This window comes from Lactuca virosa, chromosome 4 (genome assembly GCF_052849685.1).
Source record: "Lactuca virosa cultivar CGN04683 chromosome 4, Lactuca_virosa_CGN04683_v6, whole genome shotgun sequence".
Lineage (NCBI taxonomy): Eukaryota > Viridiplantae > Streptophyta > Magnoliopsida > Asterales > Asteraceae > Lactuca > Lactuca virosa.
Window position 1 is genome coordinate 226,510,319 of NC_136429.1, and position 19,922 is coordinate 226,530,240.

The window sequence follows — 19,922 nt, forward strand, 5'->3', positions numbered from 1 at the left end:
ACCGACAAGCACCTCCAATCTTGATCATCTCGGTGTTACCAACTGCATGAATTTACTTACCATAACCAGATACAGAACACCCACATCTGTTATACCGGATTCATGTCCAGTTGCTGAACCAACGTGCAACCTCACACTCGCCCCATGCGATCTCCGAAGGATACCTCGTCTAGTAATAATTTCCCTACCTATACCGCCACTCATGGATCCATCAATCCTTCTGATACATCCAATCATGATAGCCTGATAACCTGTCGCCACCGAATCCATTACAAAAACGAACGCTACCTAAATAACGTTAGTCTTACATCATTCCTGGTCTCCTTCAACCTGTCGTTTCCTAATTCCAACATGCCGTGGCTCTATTACAGATAGAACCAGACCGATACACATCACAATGGATTAAGCTACCATCGCCCCAAACCCATTCATTACCCTGGAATCCTGCATTTGATGCCCTTGGCATATAGATGTCCCAAATCTCATCTCACTGGAACGAAATCCTGGACTGAACACGCGTGAACTCCGATTCAGGATCTCACCCCAAAACAGAATCGATGCTCCGCTCCTACCCCGAGATCCACGAATATGCATTTGCAAAATGCACCACAACTTCTTGAATACCAACCCCTTTACCAATCTGATAGATTGGTATGCCCAAACTATATTCGGGACTTCCAATCTTGCACCCGGTCCAACCACCAAGCTCCCAATAGTCAACAACCAGGCCACCCATCCTAGACTCCTCTACGTCATGTACTGGTTACCCGCATGTCCTGCAACTCATGATCCAACCCTTGACCCCACGGTCTCTACTAGTTCTATCCTGAATTCCCATAACCATCCGGGCTCGCCCGTGGACCCCAAAGATCCTCATCCTAGAATAGAGAGTAATTCCATGCCAACCCTGGCCGGTGTGCCCAAATCACGAGCTGATCTCCATTTCATGTGTGTGACCATCACATAATTAGTCTAATTCATGAATGCTACGATCCTATCGCAGCCTAACACTAATCCCATCCAACCATGCTTACCACCCATGACCTTTCTACACTCCACTATCACATCGTCGCACCTCTCGAGCCGAATCCTATATCCCATCAGGAGTTCGAGTCGCACCTATGGATTCCCACTGCTTACTATGCATAATCAAGGCATTGCCAACCGGCGATTGGGAGTTTTCTGAACTCCCACCAACACAACCTAGGCCTAAGCAGCCGCTTGTTTCTCCCCCACTTGGACTCGGCGATGCCCTTTCACCTCTTACGCCTTATGGATCTCTGATCCATTTCTATCAATATGCATGACCTGCCCAAATCCTGCGCCGAACAACACAAGCGCCCCATAGTTATTCAAACACAATGATCACTCAGCTCTGGAAATCCTAAAGAATACTCTTATATTCTTAACCAACCAGATGATCCGATCACTTCCCAAGGCGCCCTTTTACCAAAAAAATCCGAAGGCAATTACAAATTTACCACCATCGTACCGCTACTTATGGACCGGTAAATGCTACGGGCTAACCCATAGTCTTACAATACTCTCGCCTCATCACAACTGTCCAAAACCTTACCGCCGATCCATCAGATCGGACACACCCAAAGTCGAGCACCCACTCGCAATGTTACCTACTGGCACGATCAATCCTGGTACGCTTGTAGCAACCCATACTCCTGGAGCGACAACTACATTGTACGGTTCCCCGCACATACCATATTGACTCTGGCCCTGCTAGCCTCTCAAACACAACTCAGAATTCTTGGGTCTCTTCCCGAGACCCTCCACTAAATGCATCTGGCCCGAACCTCTCTTCCCGGGGTACTCCAAATCGATCTTCCGCCCTCGGCTCTGGGATTCATATCATTCAGGGTCTGGCACCCTGTCACACTCACCAACGCAATCGTCAACGGCTGAACTGCAATAGTTGGAGAAACCTCTACCCTAACCCGGGCCACAAACTTCTCCTAAGACATAGTCTCCAATTCCGAAAGCGTCATAGGTGGCACAATCAATTCCCAACAACTCATTGCCGCCCGATACAAGAGATCCAAAGAGAACCGAACCTTGGCTCCCATGGGGTAGGGACTAGTGCGGAAAACAATTTCCATTTCTCCAATCCAACACGAACTCAAAACCCTGGCAATCTTACCCCTAACTGGCTCACCATCGGAGCTGGGACCAAACCCTATCCCTTTCTTATGCATGCTCATCCTCATTCTGCACAACAGCTATTCCCACGGTCCAAGCATAACCAAGAATTCTGTTGGGTTATGAGCATTCTAACACTCCTAAGTGTACATGCAACCCTAAATACCTTGGATCTATGTTTTATCTATTATACATACAATTATGAACATCCAAGGTATTATCCTAATCTAGCATACAAAATAATAAATATAACAAGATAGAATACATACCTCTTTGATGTAGAATGTCTTCATGAAGCTTGAGTGCCTAGTGCCCCAAGTGTGACACCTCAAATGGTTCACACAACACCAAATACACTTGGAATAACTTGAGAGAAACTTGAACACTCCTTGAAATCGTCTAGCCCTCACACTCACACATTAGTGCACGATTTCTTGAGCCATGGGATTCTTTTATATGGTGGCTATTAGGGTTACACCATGTAACTCATAACTTTACCCATTCCTTATGCTCCATGGATTTTAACCTCCATGGAGTATCCATGGGTCACCCCATGGACTTAGTCCAACATAAGGAATCTTGGATCACAAGCCCACATATATAAGAATGAATGATTTACACAATCAACCCATATATTTAATTAGTCTCCTTTTGATCACTTAATTAATTCCAAATTAATTCTTGATCAATACTAATTAAATAACCTTATTAATATATTAGAACTTATAATATATTAACCAACCTTAAGTGTTATTTCTCTCATTATAGTCTATCCAAATGCATGATGCCATGCAACCCAAATGGACCATGCCGGGTCGGGTCAAGTCTTACCAATTATAGTTATGGACTTAGACATTAATCCAACAAATTCTCCTTCCCATAGGCTTCTTAGATTCTCCAAGAATCTCACCGATTCGAGTATGGATCATGTGCTTTTAGTAGTACGAGTCCAATACTACCTTCCACACCTATCCATACATTCCTCAGCAATCCTCCCGAATCCTATAAGTCACCTACTCCAATGATGCACCAATTATCCGCTAAACAACAGCACAATACCCACCGAAGCAGCTCCTAGGCTCCCCCTAGGTTCCCAACTTCACCGAATCACCCCACTAAACTCACTGGAGTATATCCTAGGCTTTCCTAGGTTTCCAACCTCACCCTGCCCTCAGCTGCTGAAGAACTCCCATTAATGTCAACTAGCTACCTCATGAATATAGCCACATGCAACAGAGATCAGATAATCCTTCGAGTAAAAGTATCAACCCTAGAACGGTTGGACTCAGACGAGAGCTGCGAAATAGAGTCAAGTCCATCACCCTGATATTATCCAGCATGTGCCACATGTGACTTAGAATATTCACTTAGTAGCTAACTCACGTTGCTAAGAGTCCTACAAAGCACAAAGCAAGCAACATTCGAACAACGGAAAACTAACCAACATACTCCAATCAAGCAATTCTATCCACACATACAATTCGCAATCAGGCAACTCCTGTCACTAATCTCATCCTAGGATTACCCTAGGGTAATCTCTAGCCCATGAAACTATCATAAAACATTCGGCCCACATACCACAGCCTATGTTGTCCACATCCACTCTCACTGCCAGTTGCCTTATGCATGCAAATTATACACATAACAAGATATAAGGCCAAATACATTATTCTAAGGCTATAAGATCCTAACCGTATACAATTTTTAAAGCATACACTTAGCAGCTACTGATACCAATAGTCATTCTCATTCCAGCATGGCCCTTCCTTTCCAAACCGATAATACCTGAAACCATAAACAAAACTGTAAGCACGAAGCTTAGTGAGTTGCCCATAGCCTACCCCACACAATCCACATAACCAAATAATCCATATTAACTGTATCAGCTACATAAACCATATCAATCACATAAGCCATATAAGCTACATACAAGGATGCCACAGAAACCCTCCAAGGTCTTACATCGGGTGCCATGGGAACCCCCACATGGTCTTAGCCCACTGCCATATAAACCATACATAGAACATATAGGATGCCAAATAAACCATACATACAAACATCTAAGGATGTCGTGGGCTCCTTCCAGGGTCTTACTCCAGGATGTCATGGGCTCCTCCACATGGTCTTACACCTAGGTGCCATGGGCTCCCCCATGGTCTTTAATTAGAAAGCCATGGGCTTCCCCACATGGTTTGACATTCAAGTGTCATGGGCTCTCCTATGGTCTTTACCTGAAAAGTCATGGGCTCCCTCACATGGTCTTACATCCAAGCGTCATGGGCTCCCCCATGGTCTTGAAGGGTTTTGGTATACTACAACATCCTATGGTTCACATACAACCCTAAATACCTTGGATTTATGTTTTCACTAATTATGCATGCAAATGGTTTCCAAGGCATTAAAACTATAACTAGCATGCAATTTCATATTACCAAATAAGATACTAGTTAGAGTTTCATACCTTTTGTGTTGTAGCTTGATTCCATGGAGCTTACGAGCCGAGTGCCTCAAGTGTGACATCTCAAATGGTTCACACAACACAAACAACAATCCCCATATATTTAATTAGTGTCTTTTGATCATATAATTAATTCCAAATTAATTCTTGAACAATACTAATTAAATAATATGATTTCATATTAATATATTATAAGTTCTAATATATTAATAAACCATATATATCATTTTCTCACAAAAGTCTATCCAAATCGTTCTGATGCCATGCAACCCAAACGGACCATGCCAAGTCGGGTCGAATACATACCATTAATAGTTATGGGCTTAGACATCTAATCCAACAGTCTCCCACTTGGATAAGTCTAAAACTATTATTGCGTATGACTCCATGACCCGACTAGCAATCGTAGTTCTTAAAGCCGCTGTCGAACTCTGAACAAATCAATGACGCGTCCATTAGAAAAGGGATCATATATTCCTCCATTCTAGATATCATATGGACTGAGACATGGATTATAATCATTCTCTCTGTCCATATGCTGTTTCCCGATTTCCGATTTATGACGACTGACTAATTGAACAAATCAAATCAGTCCAGGCCCGGCCGAGCACTTACGTTTGTCATCACTAAATCATCGAGGGGCCCACATATATCACTTTTATCCCTCCAAGGGTAAAAGGAATGGATAAACTTCGACTCATATGCTTGTTCTACTACTCGTTGAATCATACACAAAGGTACGTTTTATAACATCGAGTAACCAATGCGTTTTCGTACAATCAATGTATAACCAACTCATAGTCAACAACTCATATCTCTAGGTGTGAAGAATATAATATATTATCGTCTCATGATCACTCGTGATAAAATCCATGAAGTGATTCAAATGTGCGTGGGTTTAATCCAATACTCAGAACTTATGAGCACTCATGAATGTTGTAGCAACTCTTGCTATGTCCAACACCTTAGACATCCACAAGCCAACTTCATGACAGTCTTGATTCATATCTACTTCCAACATATGACCGACTGTGGAGAATTTAAATAACTTAGTCATTCGGAAAGAATAACCTAGCTATTCTGGAAGTCAAAACATGCAAAGTGAAACACAAGAATAATACTAATCCTCTATAGTCCTAAGCACCTTTGAGAGTAAATAAAACACCTTTTATTTAAACACAATATCGATTACTCGTTATTCATTGTATAATGTTTCAAATAATCAACTTTATACTTCAATAAAAAACAATAGACATGCCATGCTCTAAGCATGCACACTATGTTTGTTCAAACAATAGTTATGCCATACTCCAAGTATGCACACTATGTTAGTCTATGATCCTTACTTTGTGAAATAGACCAATTGAACATGATTCCAGTGATGCTCATTTCACAATCCCAAATCCTTACCGTAAATGTAAGAATTCCAAATTCCTACCATTTACCGAAATCTATTAGATTCTAAACTTATATACATTGATCCTCTTGTAATGACTATGCACAAAGTCACAAAGACTTGCCAACAGACATTACAAAGTATTCCAATGGAGAGCAATTCCATGGAAACGAAGTCTCAAATTCAAAGTACATTTCTTTGAAAATCCTTCTTGCATTAAGTTTTTCTAATCTTACACTGATTTAAAGAATAACTTCCACCTATGGAAACATTTCCATATTCCCATTTTGACTATCACTTCTGAACAAGAGTTGCCTCTTTCCAGAATATGTCAATATAGTCCTTTCCAAAAATTTACACCATACTTCCAACTGTCCATGAGCAAACAATCTTTGGTAAACCTCAGATTGTCCTCGCCAATTGCTTAATCATTTTAGTCATATCCAATTCTAGCCCTTTTCCCCTCTTAATGCCCTAGGCATTTGGAAAATTTAGAACGGATAAATATTATAGCACATGAAATCGATTCTATACCCGAAGCATATGGGCACGATTCATGATGTCTCACATAAAGACATGAACCCAGATCAGTCTTTTGCTACAATATTTTTATTTGCCATGTTTTCATAATTCGACTATGAAGAGGGATGCCGTAATCATAATCGAATTTGAAAACGCAATATATATATATATATATATATATATATATATATATATATATATATATATATATATATATATATATATATATATATAGAATTTCCTCATGTTGAACCATTCCAACATAAAATTCATATATATATATATATATATATATATATATATATATATATATATATATATATATATATATATATATATATATATATATATATATATATCCTTGACTAAAGATGATTAAAATCGCAATCTAAGCTTTTAGAATTGAAATGAAGTATAATTTCCTCTCCCTTAATTATAGCAAAACAACTTTTCCCAATTGAAACTTTTGTTTTCTATAATTAACATTGCCAATATTGCAACACTTATCATAATTATCATGCTCCCACTAACATGATGATTATTAGCATAACACTTATGCTCCCACTAGCTTTGACATGTACTCAGAAATCAGCTTGACTTCTAGAAATCAATACTTTATTGACTTTTTTACCAAAGTTCTGATTTCTGATACGAGATGCTTTGATAAAACGTTATCAAAATCATAAACCTTTTCTTAGATAGCTCACATGTGTGTCTAAACAATTTCCAGAACTATGAAAAGGGATGCCGTAATCATAGTCTCAATTGTTTAGAGCTTTTCCATTTCTCACAAGTCCATGTTAGTGTGCCGGTTAACCACACACGCTCCACTAACGACTTTGAGAATGCAAATATCACAATTGCTATCTATTTAAAATCTACTTACTGAAAGCGTTTCCTCACCATCATTTTCATGAATCGAAGAGAAACCTTATGACACTTAGATTTTATGGTGTATGTGTTCCTATCCACGCGAATTTGTCATAACCACAAGGAGAGGTTAGTGACAAATCCAAACTCATATGGACCGAACTTGTGCAATCTTAACTTCTTATCACCTGGCAGCACAAGGGCCTGTCATTGCTTCCAAGTAGTTGTCCCAACAATGAGAACTTGTAGAACTTAGATGTATAGTCAACTTTAACTGGAATGGGCACAAAAATAAGAGTATGTCAGCACGATAGGTTACAAACCTCAAGAAGTGCGCTACTGATAAACTACAGGTTTTATTCTTGATTAGTTCTTGAAACTTTTTCAAGATCTTTAAGACTCCCACTGACCTCTTGACATATAAGATTCTCTTGTCAAGAACCATTCCTTGACAAAGAAAATATTCAAGAGTTAGTGCGGATTCTTATCAAGACAAACACTTCACACAATTGGCCTTAGTTGATCTCTGTTTTATCCAAAACATCACAACTTACCAATTTCAAATGTACAAGAGTAGAACACATTTTACTCTTACATTTGACAAGTGTTATAAACCTTCTTTAGATTATGTCACTCAAGTTACAATCTTGGAGTATTACTCTAAGACTCAATTTTGGAACGAAGTATGATTCATCTTTTGATTTAACCAATTCAACAATTCACGATTCCTCTTCTTAGTCAAACAAATGCACTAAGATGTCCTTAGAGAATCAATTGTGATATGGTATCTTAATCACTAAGATAATCACAAAACACGATACTAAAGTACTCTCCCATCTTTTCAGATTTGAGAAACTTTTATCTTTCTGCCTAATTTGATTCTTCTCATTCGTTCTGCCATACATTGGAACTTTTCCAATGTTTCAGAATTATACTTAAACCTATAAGTATAACCATATTTACTAAACTTTAGTAAATCATGATGAATAGTCTTATCGATCTTTGTGCTGGACTTGACCAGTGCACAAGAATGTGTACTCGATCCCTTAGTCCTTCACTTGACTCACACATATATGTGAACAAGGAATTAGTCTTAATTTTTCCAAATAGGAAAATTCTCATTCATCATACATTACAACTTGCATGATTCCAAGTTTCTTTCCAACTGAAACTTGGGTGATGAGAATCTTTCCTTATTTGGTAAATTATGACACTACCAAAAACGAAAGAATCAAATCCATTTTCCAATGTTGCTATCAATGGAATCATATAAACAACAATTTTTCACAAATGCCACTGTAAGGATATTTAAAATAAATAAAAAACGAAACTTTTCTTTTATTTAAAACTTGCGGAAAAACTTATCCTTACAATGCAAATGCATATGAAAAACATGTTGTTATCTATTCCTAAGCAATATATCACAACTCTCAAGCAGCAGCTCAAAAATTCTAATCACCGAACCATGCGATCGAATCCATCTTCGCGATCAGAATCAGCTTACTCTTCTTTAAGCTTCCTCTCTTTTCTTTGATTCTTAAAACTTCAACATGTGACCCATTCACATCATGTAATAAGAATCTCCAAATAGGAACTTAATAGAGTTAGATAGTGGACTTAACTGAAGTAGAGTCAAACTTTTTGACTTGACCAACCTTATGATCTTTCAGGTAAAAAGGGCAGCTTCGCAACCAATGCCCCTTACTTTGGTAATATAAGCATATGGACTCTTTTGGAATGGTACACAAGACTGTCTCAGACTTAGCCTTTCTCTTTACCATTTGGTCAACCGAGTTGACTATGGCTGATCCCTTTCCATTGGGAAGAGAAAGCGTTTTTGGATTTCCAATGTTACCATTGTCAATGTCCATGGAAGTTTGGGAAGTCGATCTTCCAACCAAATTTGCTTTACCCGTGCTCCACTTCATTGCTGATTTAGCAGCATCAAGCAAATTGGTAAGATCATTAAGGGTCGTGTCATGGTCTGGCATGTAGTAGTCCTAAAGGAACTCACTATGTGACTTAGAAAGTGATTGAAGAACCTAGTCAACAATCAACTTCCTCAAGACCTTGACACCCAACTCTCCCGGCTTGTCAATACGTGACTTTATCTCCAAGATGTGAGCACACATAGACTTTGCTTGCCAATATGGCTTGGGTGACCTTGAACTTTTCAAGAACTTGTGGGTTAGGGAGAATAATTGGAGGAGGTGAAGGAAGAGAAGTATGATTTCCATGAACCAACCACGGGATATCATCTTCATTAGGAAAGCTTGTTCCTAGGGATTTGGGAATATCATAGTTGTCTGAACCAGACATCTACAATGGGAGATATTCAAGTTAGTTGATTTAAGTGCTTAATATAACACCCAATATGAAATATTAAGGCTATGACCCAACACAATACTTTTATAACTTGGAAGAGGGATGCCGTAATCCAAGCTATAAAATATTTGAAGGTAGGCGAATGACGATTCACCAATTTCCACCATGAAAAACGAAATAGGTATTAGGTTTTAATTGGTTTGAAACTCCTAGATCTTTTGAGATTCATTGAATTATTCAATGGCATGTTTAAATCTCGAGTGTGCCCTCTCAAGTTTGTGACTGAGATGTCGAGGATCACAAACAAGGTGTGAATAACCATGCAAATATACTTGGTACCCTTAATATTTATCACCTAATCGATGTGCCGGTTAACCACACGCGCTCCACCGATCTATGATAAACCTTAAGCCACCCTTTGCCAACCTTGTTAAATCCAAGTTAGTGTGCCAGTTAACCACATACACTCCACTAACGACTTAAGCAAAGTGCAAAGTGTAATTTCATGGGTTAGCACCAAATTCACATTTTCCTAAGTAACTAAGATTGGGAATTTATAAGTGTTTAGTTACTTAGTATTTATCATTATACTTTTAATGAAAGGAGAATTAGAGTCCTGCCAAACCCGTTCGACTAACGACCCTCCACCAGTCAAGGAAGCGGTGGGTGAGAGTGGACACCCATTAAACTGTCATTTTATAGGCAGTAACCTTATACCCCCTTATAGACCAGCTTCATGAATGAGGCCTACTAACGGTAAGACTGACTTTTTTCTATATATATATATATATATATATATATATATATATATATATATATATATATATATATAACTATTAACTATTAATATTATAATAGTATAAGGGTTGAATTTTAACTTTTAAAATTCTAAGGGTTTAACTTGGAATTAAAGTATTCATGCGGGGAAACTTTACAAATTCCAAAACTTGAGGGCAAGTTTTGAACAATTCAAAAAACTTTTCAATTCCATAACTTATGTGTTTAAAGTAGTTTTGATGAAAAACTCTTCAAGTTCCATAACTTGAGGACAAGTTATGGAAGACTTTAAAGCATTTAAAAAATGAGACTTTTCATTTTCATAACTTATGGAAATCTTATGAGTTTTAAAAATCATAAATGTGACTTTTCATATAACTTGACGACAAGTTACAAAAACATATTTTACGAATAACTTTTAGATCAATTTGGATTGAAAACACATTATCACATAACTTTTCTATTAATCTAAGCTAACTCATAAGAACTAGATAATTCAAATCATCAATCTTCAAGAAATTAGCATGAACATATAAATTAATACAAATCTTGAAATTATGACAATTATCTTTGAAATTGGATTAGCATGAACATTACCACATCAAAAACAGGTTTATAAGTTCAAAAATAGCTTAGGGTAATGTTCCTAGTCCAATTCCAGCCTTAAAAGTCGAAAATATGCTGTCAGGGGCTTCTACTCATCGAGTGTATGAACCTACTCGACGAGTAGGACAAATTTCTTCATGGACGCGGCGAGTCCATCAGTGGACTCGACGAGTCCAGTGCCCAGAAAGCCAGAATTTTCGATTTTTAAGCTATTTCAGCAAGTATAACTTGAAAACAAGCCTTGGCTCTGATACCACTGAAGGGTTTTGGTATACTACAACATCCTATGGTGCACATACAACCCTAAATACCTTGGATCTATGTTTTCACTAATTATACATCCAAGGCATTAAAACTTTAACTAGCATGCAATTTCATATTACCAAATAAGATACTAGTTAGAGTAACATACCTTTTGTGTTGTAGCTTCATTCCATGGAGCTTAAGAGTCGAGTGCCTCAAGTGTGACACCTCAAATGGTTCACACAACACCAACAACAACTTGGAATAACTTGAGAGAAAAGTCCTTATGCTCAAATCGGCTAGCCCTCTCATATGAAACCTTAGTACCGATTTCTTGAGCCATGGGGTCCTTATATATTGTGGCTATTAGGGTTACACTATGTAACTCATGTTTTTCCATATTCTTCAAGCTCCATGGATTAAAACCTCCATGGAGTATCCATGGGTTACTCCATGTGTTTAGCCCAACATGAAGAACTATGGATCATAAGCCCACATATATAAGAATTAATGATTTACACAATCAATCCCCATATATTTAATTTGTGTCTTTTGATCACAAAATTAGTTCCAAATTAATTCTTGAACAATACTAATTAAATAATATGATTTCATATTAATATATCAGAACTTATAATATATTAATAAACCATATATATCCTTTTCTCACAAAAGTCTATCCAAATCGTTCCGATGCCATGCTACCCAAATGGACCATGCCAAGTCGGGTCGAATACATACCATTAATAGTTATGGGCTTAGACATCTAATCCAACAGGTCTTTCATGCAAGTACACATATACAACTAGCATACCACCTAACATATAACCAACTAATATACCACATATCACTATATCAACTAGTGTACCACATATCATAAAATGGGTCGGACTTGGTTCCTTAGACCCATTGGTATGGTGAGGAGACTCACCTCTAATGCAGAAGCTTCCCGAATGACATCCTTAGCTGCTGCCCCGCCGACTTCCCGAGCTGTCAATACCAATAAATATACCCAATTAGCAATTGGGTTCCATACTATAATCCCTAACCCATACATAGGGTAAAATGACCATTCTTCCCCTGGCCTAGTATGATCCAAAACTGAGGCCCAAGCCCAAAAAAGCCCAACACTATAACGTCCATCAATCTATCAATGATCCACGAAGCCCATGTACTAAAAGCCCATAAGATAGCCTGAAACCGAAATGGCCCACAAGGCCCAATAAGGCCCAAATCCATCATGGACCTAACCTGAGAAGGCCTAATGTCCAAAGAGGCCTAGCATACTGAATGGCCAACCCCAGTCAACTCCTGGTTAAAGTCAAAGTCAACAGTCAAGGTCAACAGTCCATGTTGACCCAACTCATTGAGTGCATCTAGCAACTCGTCGAGTTCCTTCAGTGTTCAGAAAACCAGGAAAAACCATAGCCAACTTGTCGAGTTATCTTTCCAACTCGCCGAGTTCGCTCAGTATCCAGAAAACGAGAAAACTCGATTCAACTCGTCGAGTTGCCAGGACAACTCGTCGAGTTTTCAAGTCTTAACATATTCAGCCCCTTCCAGTAGAATCTAAAGCCCCAAACTACAGATCTGGTCCCCTAGAACTGAAATACCATGTAAAGTTGCTAAGTTTACATCCATACAAGGCATCAAAGGGCTAAAACACTCAAACAAAGCTTATCAAGGGACTTAGAGCATGAAGGAGGGACAAGACTTGATAAAGTTGGCAACTTTAAGTCCACAAAGGCCCTAAGATGTCCATATCTAAAGCCATATCTTCATAACATGCTCAAATCCAAGAATAGTCCCAAACTATGCTAATAATGGCCATAAACTTTCATAGGAGAAGATCTAAGCAATAAAAGGCCAAGGTTTCGACTTTATACCTCAATGAAGCTGCAACACTGGAGGAAATCACGGATCTACTGCCTTCCACTCAATACAACCTCTTCAAGCTTCAAGTTCCTTCCAAAAGAGCACCAAGAATCACTCTCCAAGCTTACACACACACAAGATGAGAGGAAATGGGTGAACTAGGGTTTCTCTGGATAATGGGGGCGATAAGGGAGGCTACAAATGAGGCTTAAGGCCTTTAAATAGGGTGCAAACCCTAAAATTTAGGGTTTTCTTTTCCAGCACCAACTCGTCGAGTAGACCTTAAAAGTTGTGCGGCTGAAGAGCTCTCTACACGACGAGTTGGAGCCTCCCAACCCGTCGAGTTCCCTTCAAAAACTCGAAAATTGATACTTTTATTTCATACTTGAACCAAGCGTTACACGACATGTTCCCAAACCGAACTCGACATAAATTATATGGGTTGACCACGACACGAAAAATAACCGGATAATGTTATGATCAAGCTCTTTCAACTCGATACGACATGACATGTTTACCATATCTCGTTTTAATAATGCTTTACTTCATAAGACTATCTTCATTTGTGATCTTAACCAACCCAACTCTGTATTAAAAAATAATTTCCTTTTCATCTATATATACAACCTAGCCATTTCAATTTTTGTTGGTTTATTATTCATTTAGTAAAAGATATTTTAATAAAATTAAAGGAAAAAATCCTTTTCTTTCTCAAAAGTTTTACAACAAATAAAATTCTTAATTTATCGTGTTTAGTTATACAATAAAAAGAAGAACCAATAATATCATGAAACACAGATGATCAATGCTCTTTGATGGTTCTAGCCATTTGGTTGCAACCATATATACATTTTATCTCTACTTTTCTTTGCCCATTTTTGTCAAAATGGTGATCAAATAAGGTTTCATCATTAGTGAAAGTAGTCTAAATGGTGTCTTTAATTTTTAATGTGAGATAATATTCCCTGGGAACATGTTATTAAGTCATTGTTTGATGGTGGATTTGGATAAGTAATTTTTTAATAGAGTTGCAGCTAAAAGGTATTTGGGATAACATTATCGATTCTTTTAATCAATTTCTTATAAAGTTTCACTTGACAATTTTTTTAAAATGAAGGTGGGGATGACGTTTATTTATACTTGTTTCTACGAAGATGTGTGACATGGTGATGACTTTTAAAGATTGGTTTCCCAATGTTTTTATGTTTTAAAAAATAAATAGATTCTCTACCGTTAAAGATCAATATGGATAATGGATATTTCATTCGCATAAAGACCCTAAAGTGGGGCTAAAAAACAATTTGAGGAGTTGATGATTCTTGACTCTACTTTATTATATGATAGAAAAGATAGATGAATCTAGATTTAAGAATCAGTGTGTAATTATTTTGTTTCTCTAACTAGACATACATTGATAGTGACTTATTGGTGGTTGCAGACAAGCTTACGAACTAGAATGCTTAAGTTCCTACTAAAGCGAATATCTTGGATTGGCCGATATACTTAAGACATGTTGCCTACTCGGGATAATCTTCACTAGAGGTATGAATGTTGATTCCCTTCTTTGTCCCTTTTGTGATATTGTTCCTGAAAATTTGGAGCATATTTTTTCTTCATTGACATATCGCTTTGTGATGTAGAAACAAGTTGTTTCATGGTAGGATCTTCACTTTTCTTAATTGTCAATCTCTCAAAGTACTTATTATCTTAGAGAGATTCATATAAATATTGGTGGACTTTAGAGGAATAGTAATGCTTTACTGTCGTTGTTCTTATAACTATGTAGATTCTTTGAAGATTTCAATATGCCACTTTATTTCAACCCAACAGGCGGAAGAAAGTTTTCGTTAAAAAAAAATCAACCACTGTATTTTGGATTTACAATAAAAGTAATCAACCTAAAGTTAATTTGGTTTCATTATTGGCTTGTCTTATTTGTAATGCAGCTTCATGACGAGAGCTTAATGGTTGAGATGTGAAATTCTTTTAGAGGTTCAAACATTGCATGTCTAAAATATTGTTAGTGATCCGCGATTAATTCCAGATGACAGGCTGAGAATGGGTTTGGCATGGACTGTTCAAACAGTGCAGTTTAACATTTCTTTTCTTTGTAATGTTTAATTTAACATTTTAATTGCTAAAAAGCTTATATAATCTTCTTCCATTCCAAATAAATAAATATAGATGAAAGTAGCTTAAAACGAAAATTAGTTTTATATAATCTAGGGATCTCTGTTAGTGATACATGAATTGAGCTCCGTTATAAAACTTATGATTTTATTTCTAAGGTTGACATTGACCATAGTTTCAAATAGATTTGGATATTAAAGAAGTTGATTACAATGAATTTTTTAAGATTACAAAAGACGGCAAATGAGGTGGTTGAACTGGTAAGTTACCAAATTAAAACACTTAAATCAATAGGAGTGAACTTTTGAAATTAGTCAACACTAATAATATATTGGTTTTTGTTCTTTCGTCAATATTTATTTCGTCAATATTTATCTTGTTCATTTAAAATTATGTACAGAATAAATATATTTTATAGAGAAATTATATATCTTTTTATATTTTGTTCCTACCTATGTAAAATGATGACATGTATTACATTTTGAAAAAATTAATATAAGTTTTAGACACTTATCATTATTTCGTATGGATAGAAGGATATTTAATTTCTCTATTTTATATGCATATAAAATTTGTTGGAAAAATATATCAGGTGAACAAAAATGATTCCAAAACTTGTGAATGCTTAGTACATCCAAATTTTAAGAAGTTTGACACATATTTTCTAATATTTTTTTAGCTAATTAACCTATTAAAAGATAAAGAAAATTGTAAATCATAAAATAACATGTCATTATATATCGGCTATTGTTTTTTTCAACATTTACAATTTGACAATGTCATCATAAATATAAAATATTATTATCCAAGTAATCAGTTATCTAAAAGCAGTGGGCCGGCAATAATTGAAAATACCAGGGACCATGATTCATTGCAGCCTTCCTAAATTTTCAAAAGCGAAAAAGACACGATAACAAGAAATAGTGAAATACATACACTCCTTTAAACAATGTATAGTTTTCAGGGGCAATATTGTCAACCCACTCTTAAATTGTCTTATTTTTTTAATTAAAATAGAAGAAAATTCTAATATAATATAAATCTAGAAATATTTGAAGCAGGACGAAAGCGATAGAATGCAAACCAAGTTTTTGGGAGAAAATTATAATCTTATATATTAATTCTTAAACCAACAAAAAATTTGTTTTTAAAATAGGCGACACTAATATATTTAACTAAAAAATCAAAGCTTGATATAAAGCCAAACGAATACAAACCTTAGTTTTTGGTAGAAAATTATAACATTAAACAAATCTTCAACTCTAAAGTTTATAATCAGAAACTTATAATGAAATCAAATCTTCTTCCGAAACGAAATATAAGTACAAAATAAAAATGTTTTGAAGACCAAAAACAAGAAACTGATTAAACTGTTAGTCTATCCCACATCAGTGCGACACAGTCTTATAAGTAATTATATATGTTGGAGTTTCTATTCTTCACAATGACTCTTTTGGAGAGACAATATTTGGCTTCACATATATTTACAAAAATCAATCTAATTGAAAGATCTAGCAAAGACAATGAGTATGATTAGGGTTTTCTTTCAGAATAAGAGCAATTATCACTTAATTGTTTATGGATTCAATTTTGTTAGCAAAAACTCATACAAAACATATAGCTGGAAAGACCATTGCAAATCACTGGGAAATATACAATAAAAATGGGAGTTCGAATTACTTAAACTTCTTTACTAAGTTTGGAACTCGAAGCGGCATAAGAGAGAGAAATTATGTGAAAGCTGATGGATGGGGTTTTAGGCATATGAACATATCAGGAAACTTCTCCCTATCCAATTTTTTTCGAGGGTTTATGCTAAGAGAGGAGGTCCATCAACGAAATTTTAGAAATTAAAGAAAAGGGGGTAGTGTTTGAGGGCGATATAAAACGCCAAACACCATGTTATACAAAGAGAAAATGTCACTGTAGCACATTAAAGTTAAGGTATTTTCCCGATTTGGTCACTAATTATTTATTTATTTATTATTATTATTATTATTATTATTATTATTATTATTATTATTATTATTATTATTATTATTATTATTATTTTGGATATTAGACCATTAAACTCATATTTTACCTGTCAATTAAACCATTTTTCCCGATTTTAAAAGGTTTACCGGTTGCTTTGAATACGTGTCATTTAATATCTACTTTTGGAGAGAAAGATATTCCACGTCATCCCTACCCTTTCTAATAAACTTATATATTTGGTCCTTTAAACACCCACCATTGTACACCCATTCTCTTACACCGACTTTCCTCTCCTCTTTCTTCTTTGTGAGCTGCAAAGCGTTAAGCCCTTCCCATCTCCATCGTCGGCGGCTCAATCTACAGGGAGACTTCTCCGTTTCCGCTTGATCTCTTTCCTTCATCTTCCCCTCACTAACCTTTATCTATAGCTCCCTTTCCTCTGATAAACCCGACCCCTCGAACTCTCCCTTTTCTGATTTCTTGATGAAACCTACAACCTACAAGTAAACTTCTCCCACTGTTCCTCCTCCTACCTTCTATTGTAGTATTGTTTCTTATTTGACTTTCCCTTTATCATTTCCAGAAAATCCAAACCACCCATCATCTAAAAGATATAGTCCCGACATAGAAAAAATGATCTGGGTTTTTTTGTGGGTGTAGGTTGTAGACATAGTCAAAGATGCACACTTGATATGATTCATTTTTTGTGAACGTAGTTTGTAGACCGAGACAAAGATGCACACCTGAGAAATATTTGTTTTTTTCACTGGAGATAATTTTGGGTTTTAGGATGAAGTAGACAAATGGATATGATGAGGATCATAATTCTCATGAATCAAAGTTTAATTTCTTACATGAATCAGGGTTTCCCTGAGATCTGAAACTAATGGTGACCTATTCACTCGTCGGAAAGTGCAAACACTTTGAGTAAAAATGGAAGCAAAATCCCTAAACAAAGCAACACCTTTGAAATTAGCCTAACACATGTAATGTATTAGTAAATAAAGAATGTGGATTGAAGTTTTGTGTATTATTCAATCTGTTTACATGTGTTTATATACAAAATAGAATAGAGTTGCATCTTAACCTTAACTTCATGTAATCATGAACTATTAACACATGAATAACATAACCTAAAGACTAGGACTATTTTACTAAGTTATAAAGACTAATTCACATTAAACTGTCGAGTCATTTTATAGCCGTTATTACCCCCTACAAGCTCAAGTTGAAGTTGAAGTTGAAGCTTGTACTGTAGCTGAGAAAATCGATTTTTTCCCAATGGTTCAGTGATAATGTTAGTCAATTGATCCATATAGGAGACTTTATAGATTTAAAGAGCACCAACATCAACCTGTTGTAACACCCTGTTTCGTATCGTTTCCTAAATCGGGGTTGTGACCTAAATATCGGTTATCATCGGGCTTAGGGCCTTTGGGGAAATAGAGATTTAGACCCATTTGGGTGTGGGTAATGTAACTTAGATGAGCCAGGTGTTCGTTTTGTGTTTTGGAGCCAAGGGGTATATCAGTAAAGTGTCAGTTCGGGATTTTATGGAAATTGGGTTTTAGTTCGGGAAGTTTTAAGGCAAGTATGAGTTGATAGAAGCGTAGAGATTCTCGTCACCTTTTCGTGGATATAAGGATCGTCAGAAACAAACTTAGAACGAAGAAGTTATGGCCTTTGGAAGTTTTAGTGGTTTTTGGGTGAAACCGAATACACGGGGCGTACACAAGTGTATGCGGGGCGTACTAGTGCTAAGAATAGTATGATAGACGTAGCTTGGTGTACGCTAGGAGTAATAAGCAGATGCATTACGGGTGTTCTTTGGAGTACGCTGGGCGTACTCCAGTCAGACCCAAACCTTATTTTAGGGTCTTGGACCATATCTAAGCTCCTTATCTCATCACCTAACCCTAATATCTTCAGCCTCCATCCCTCTAAACCATAGAAACGAAACCCTAGCCCCCATTTGAGTGGTTTTTGAGCTTTTGGTGGTATTTCATGCTTTTTGGTGTTCATAGAAGAATAAGGAACTTCTTGGAGAAGTGTAGGATTGCTTGAAGCTTTTGGATCCAGGGTTGTTTCATATTGATCTACATTTTGGAGGTATAAAGTTTCTATCTTGATGATCTTATATGATAGATCTAGTTCATGGAGTATATTGTGCATTTTGGAGTCTTTTGTGATAAAGATGGGTTTTTGCTCTACTCCAGAAGTAGTGGATGTTAGATCTAAGCTCCATTAAGGTCCCTTGTTCATAAAAATGGAAACTTTATTATACATTTTGGTCCATGCATGTATTAAGTTATTATTAAGTTCCTTTTTAAGTGTTGAGTCCCATTAAGACGTGTTTTTGAGTAAAGTTGGAAACTTTATTGGTTAAGACCTTGCCTAAGGACCAGATCTATGTTTTGGACATCTTGTCTTAACCTATTAAGAGAAAAATGTGGGTTTTTGGATTCCTGACTATTACGTTAGGCGTACGAGGAAGTACGCTCAGCGTAGTGCGAGGATTGTGCATCACGGTCGAGTATGTGGGGCGTACGTCTTGAGTACGTGGGGCGTACTTCCTAGTGGGTCGTTTTGGGC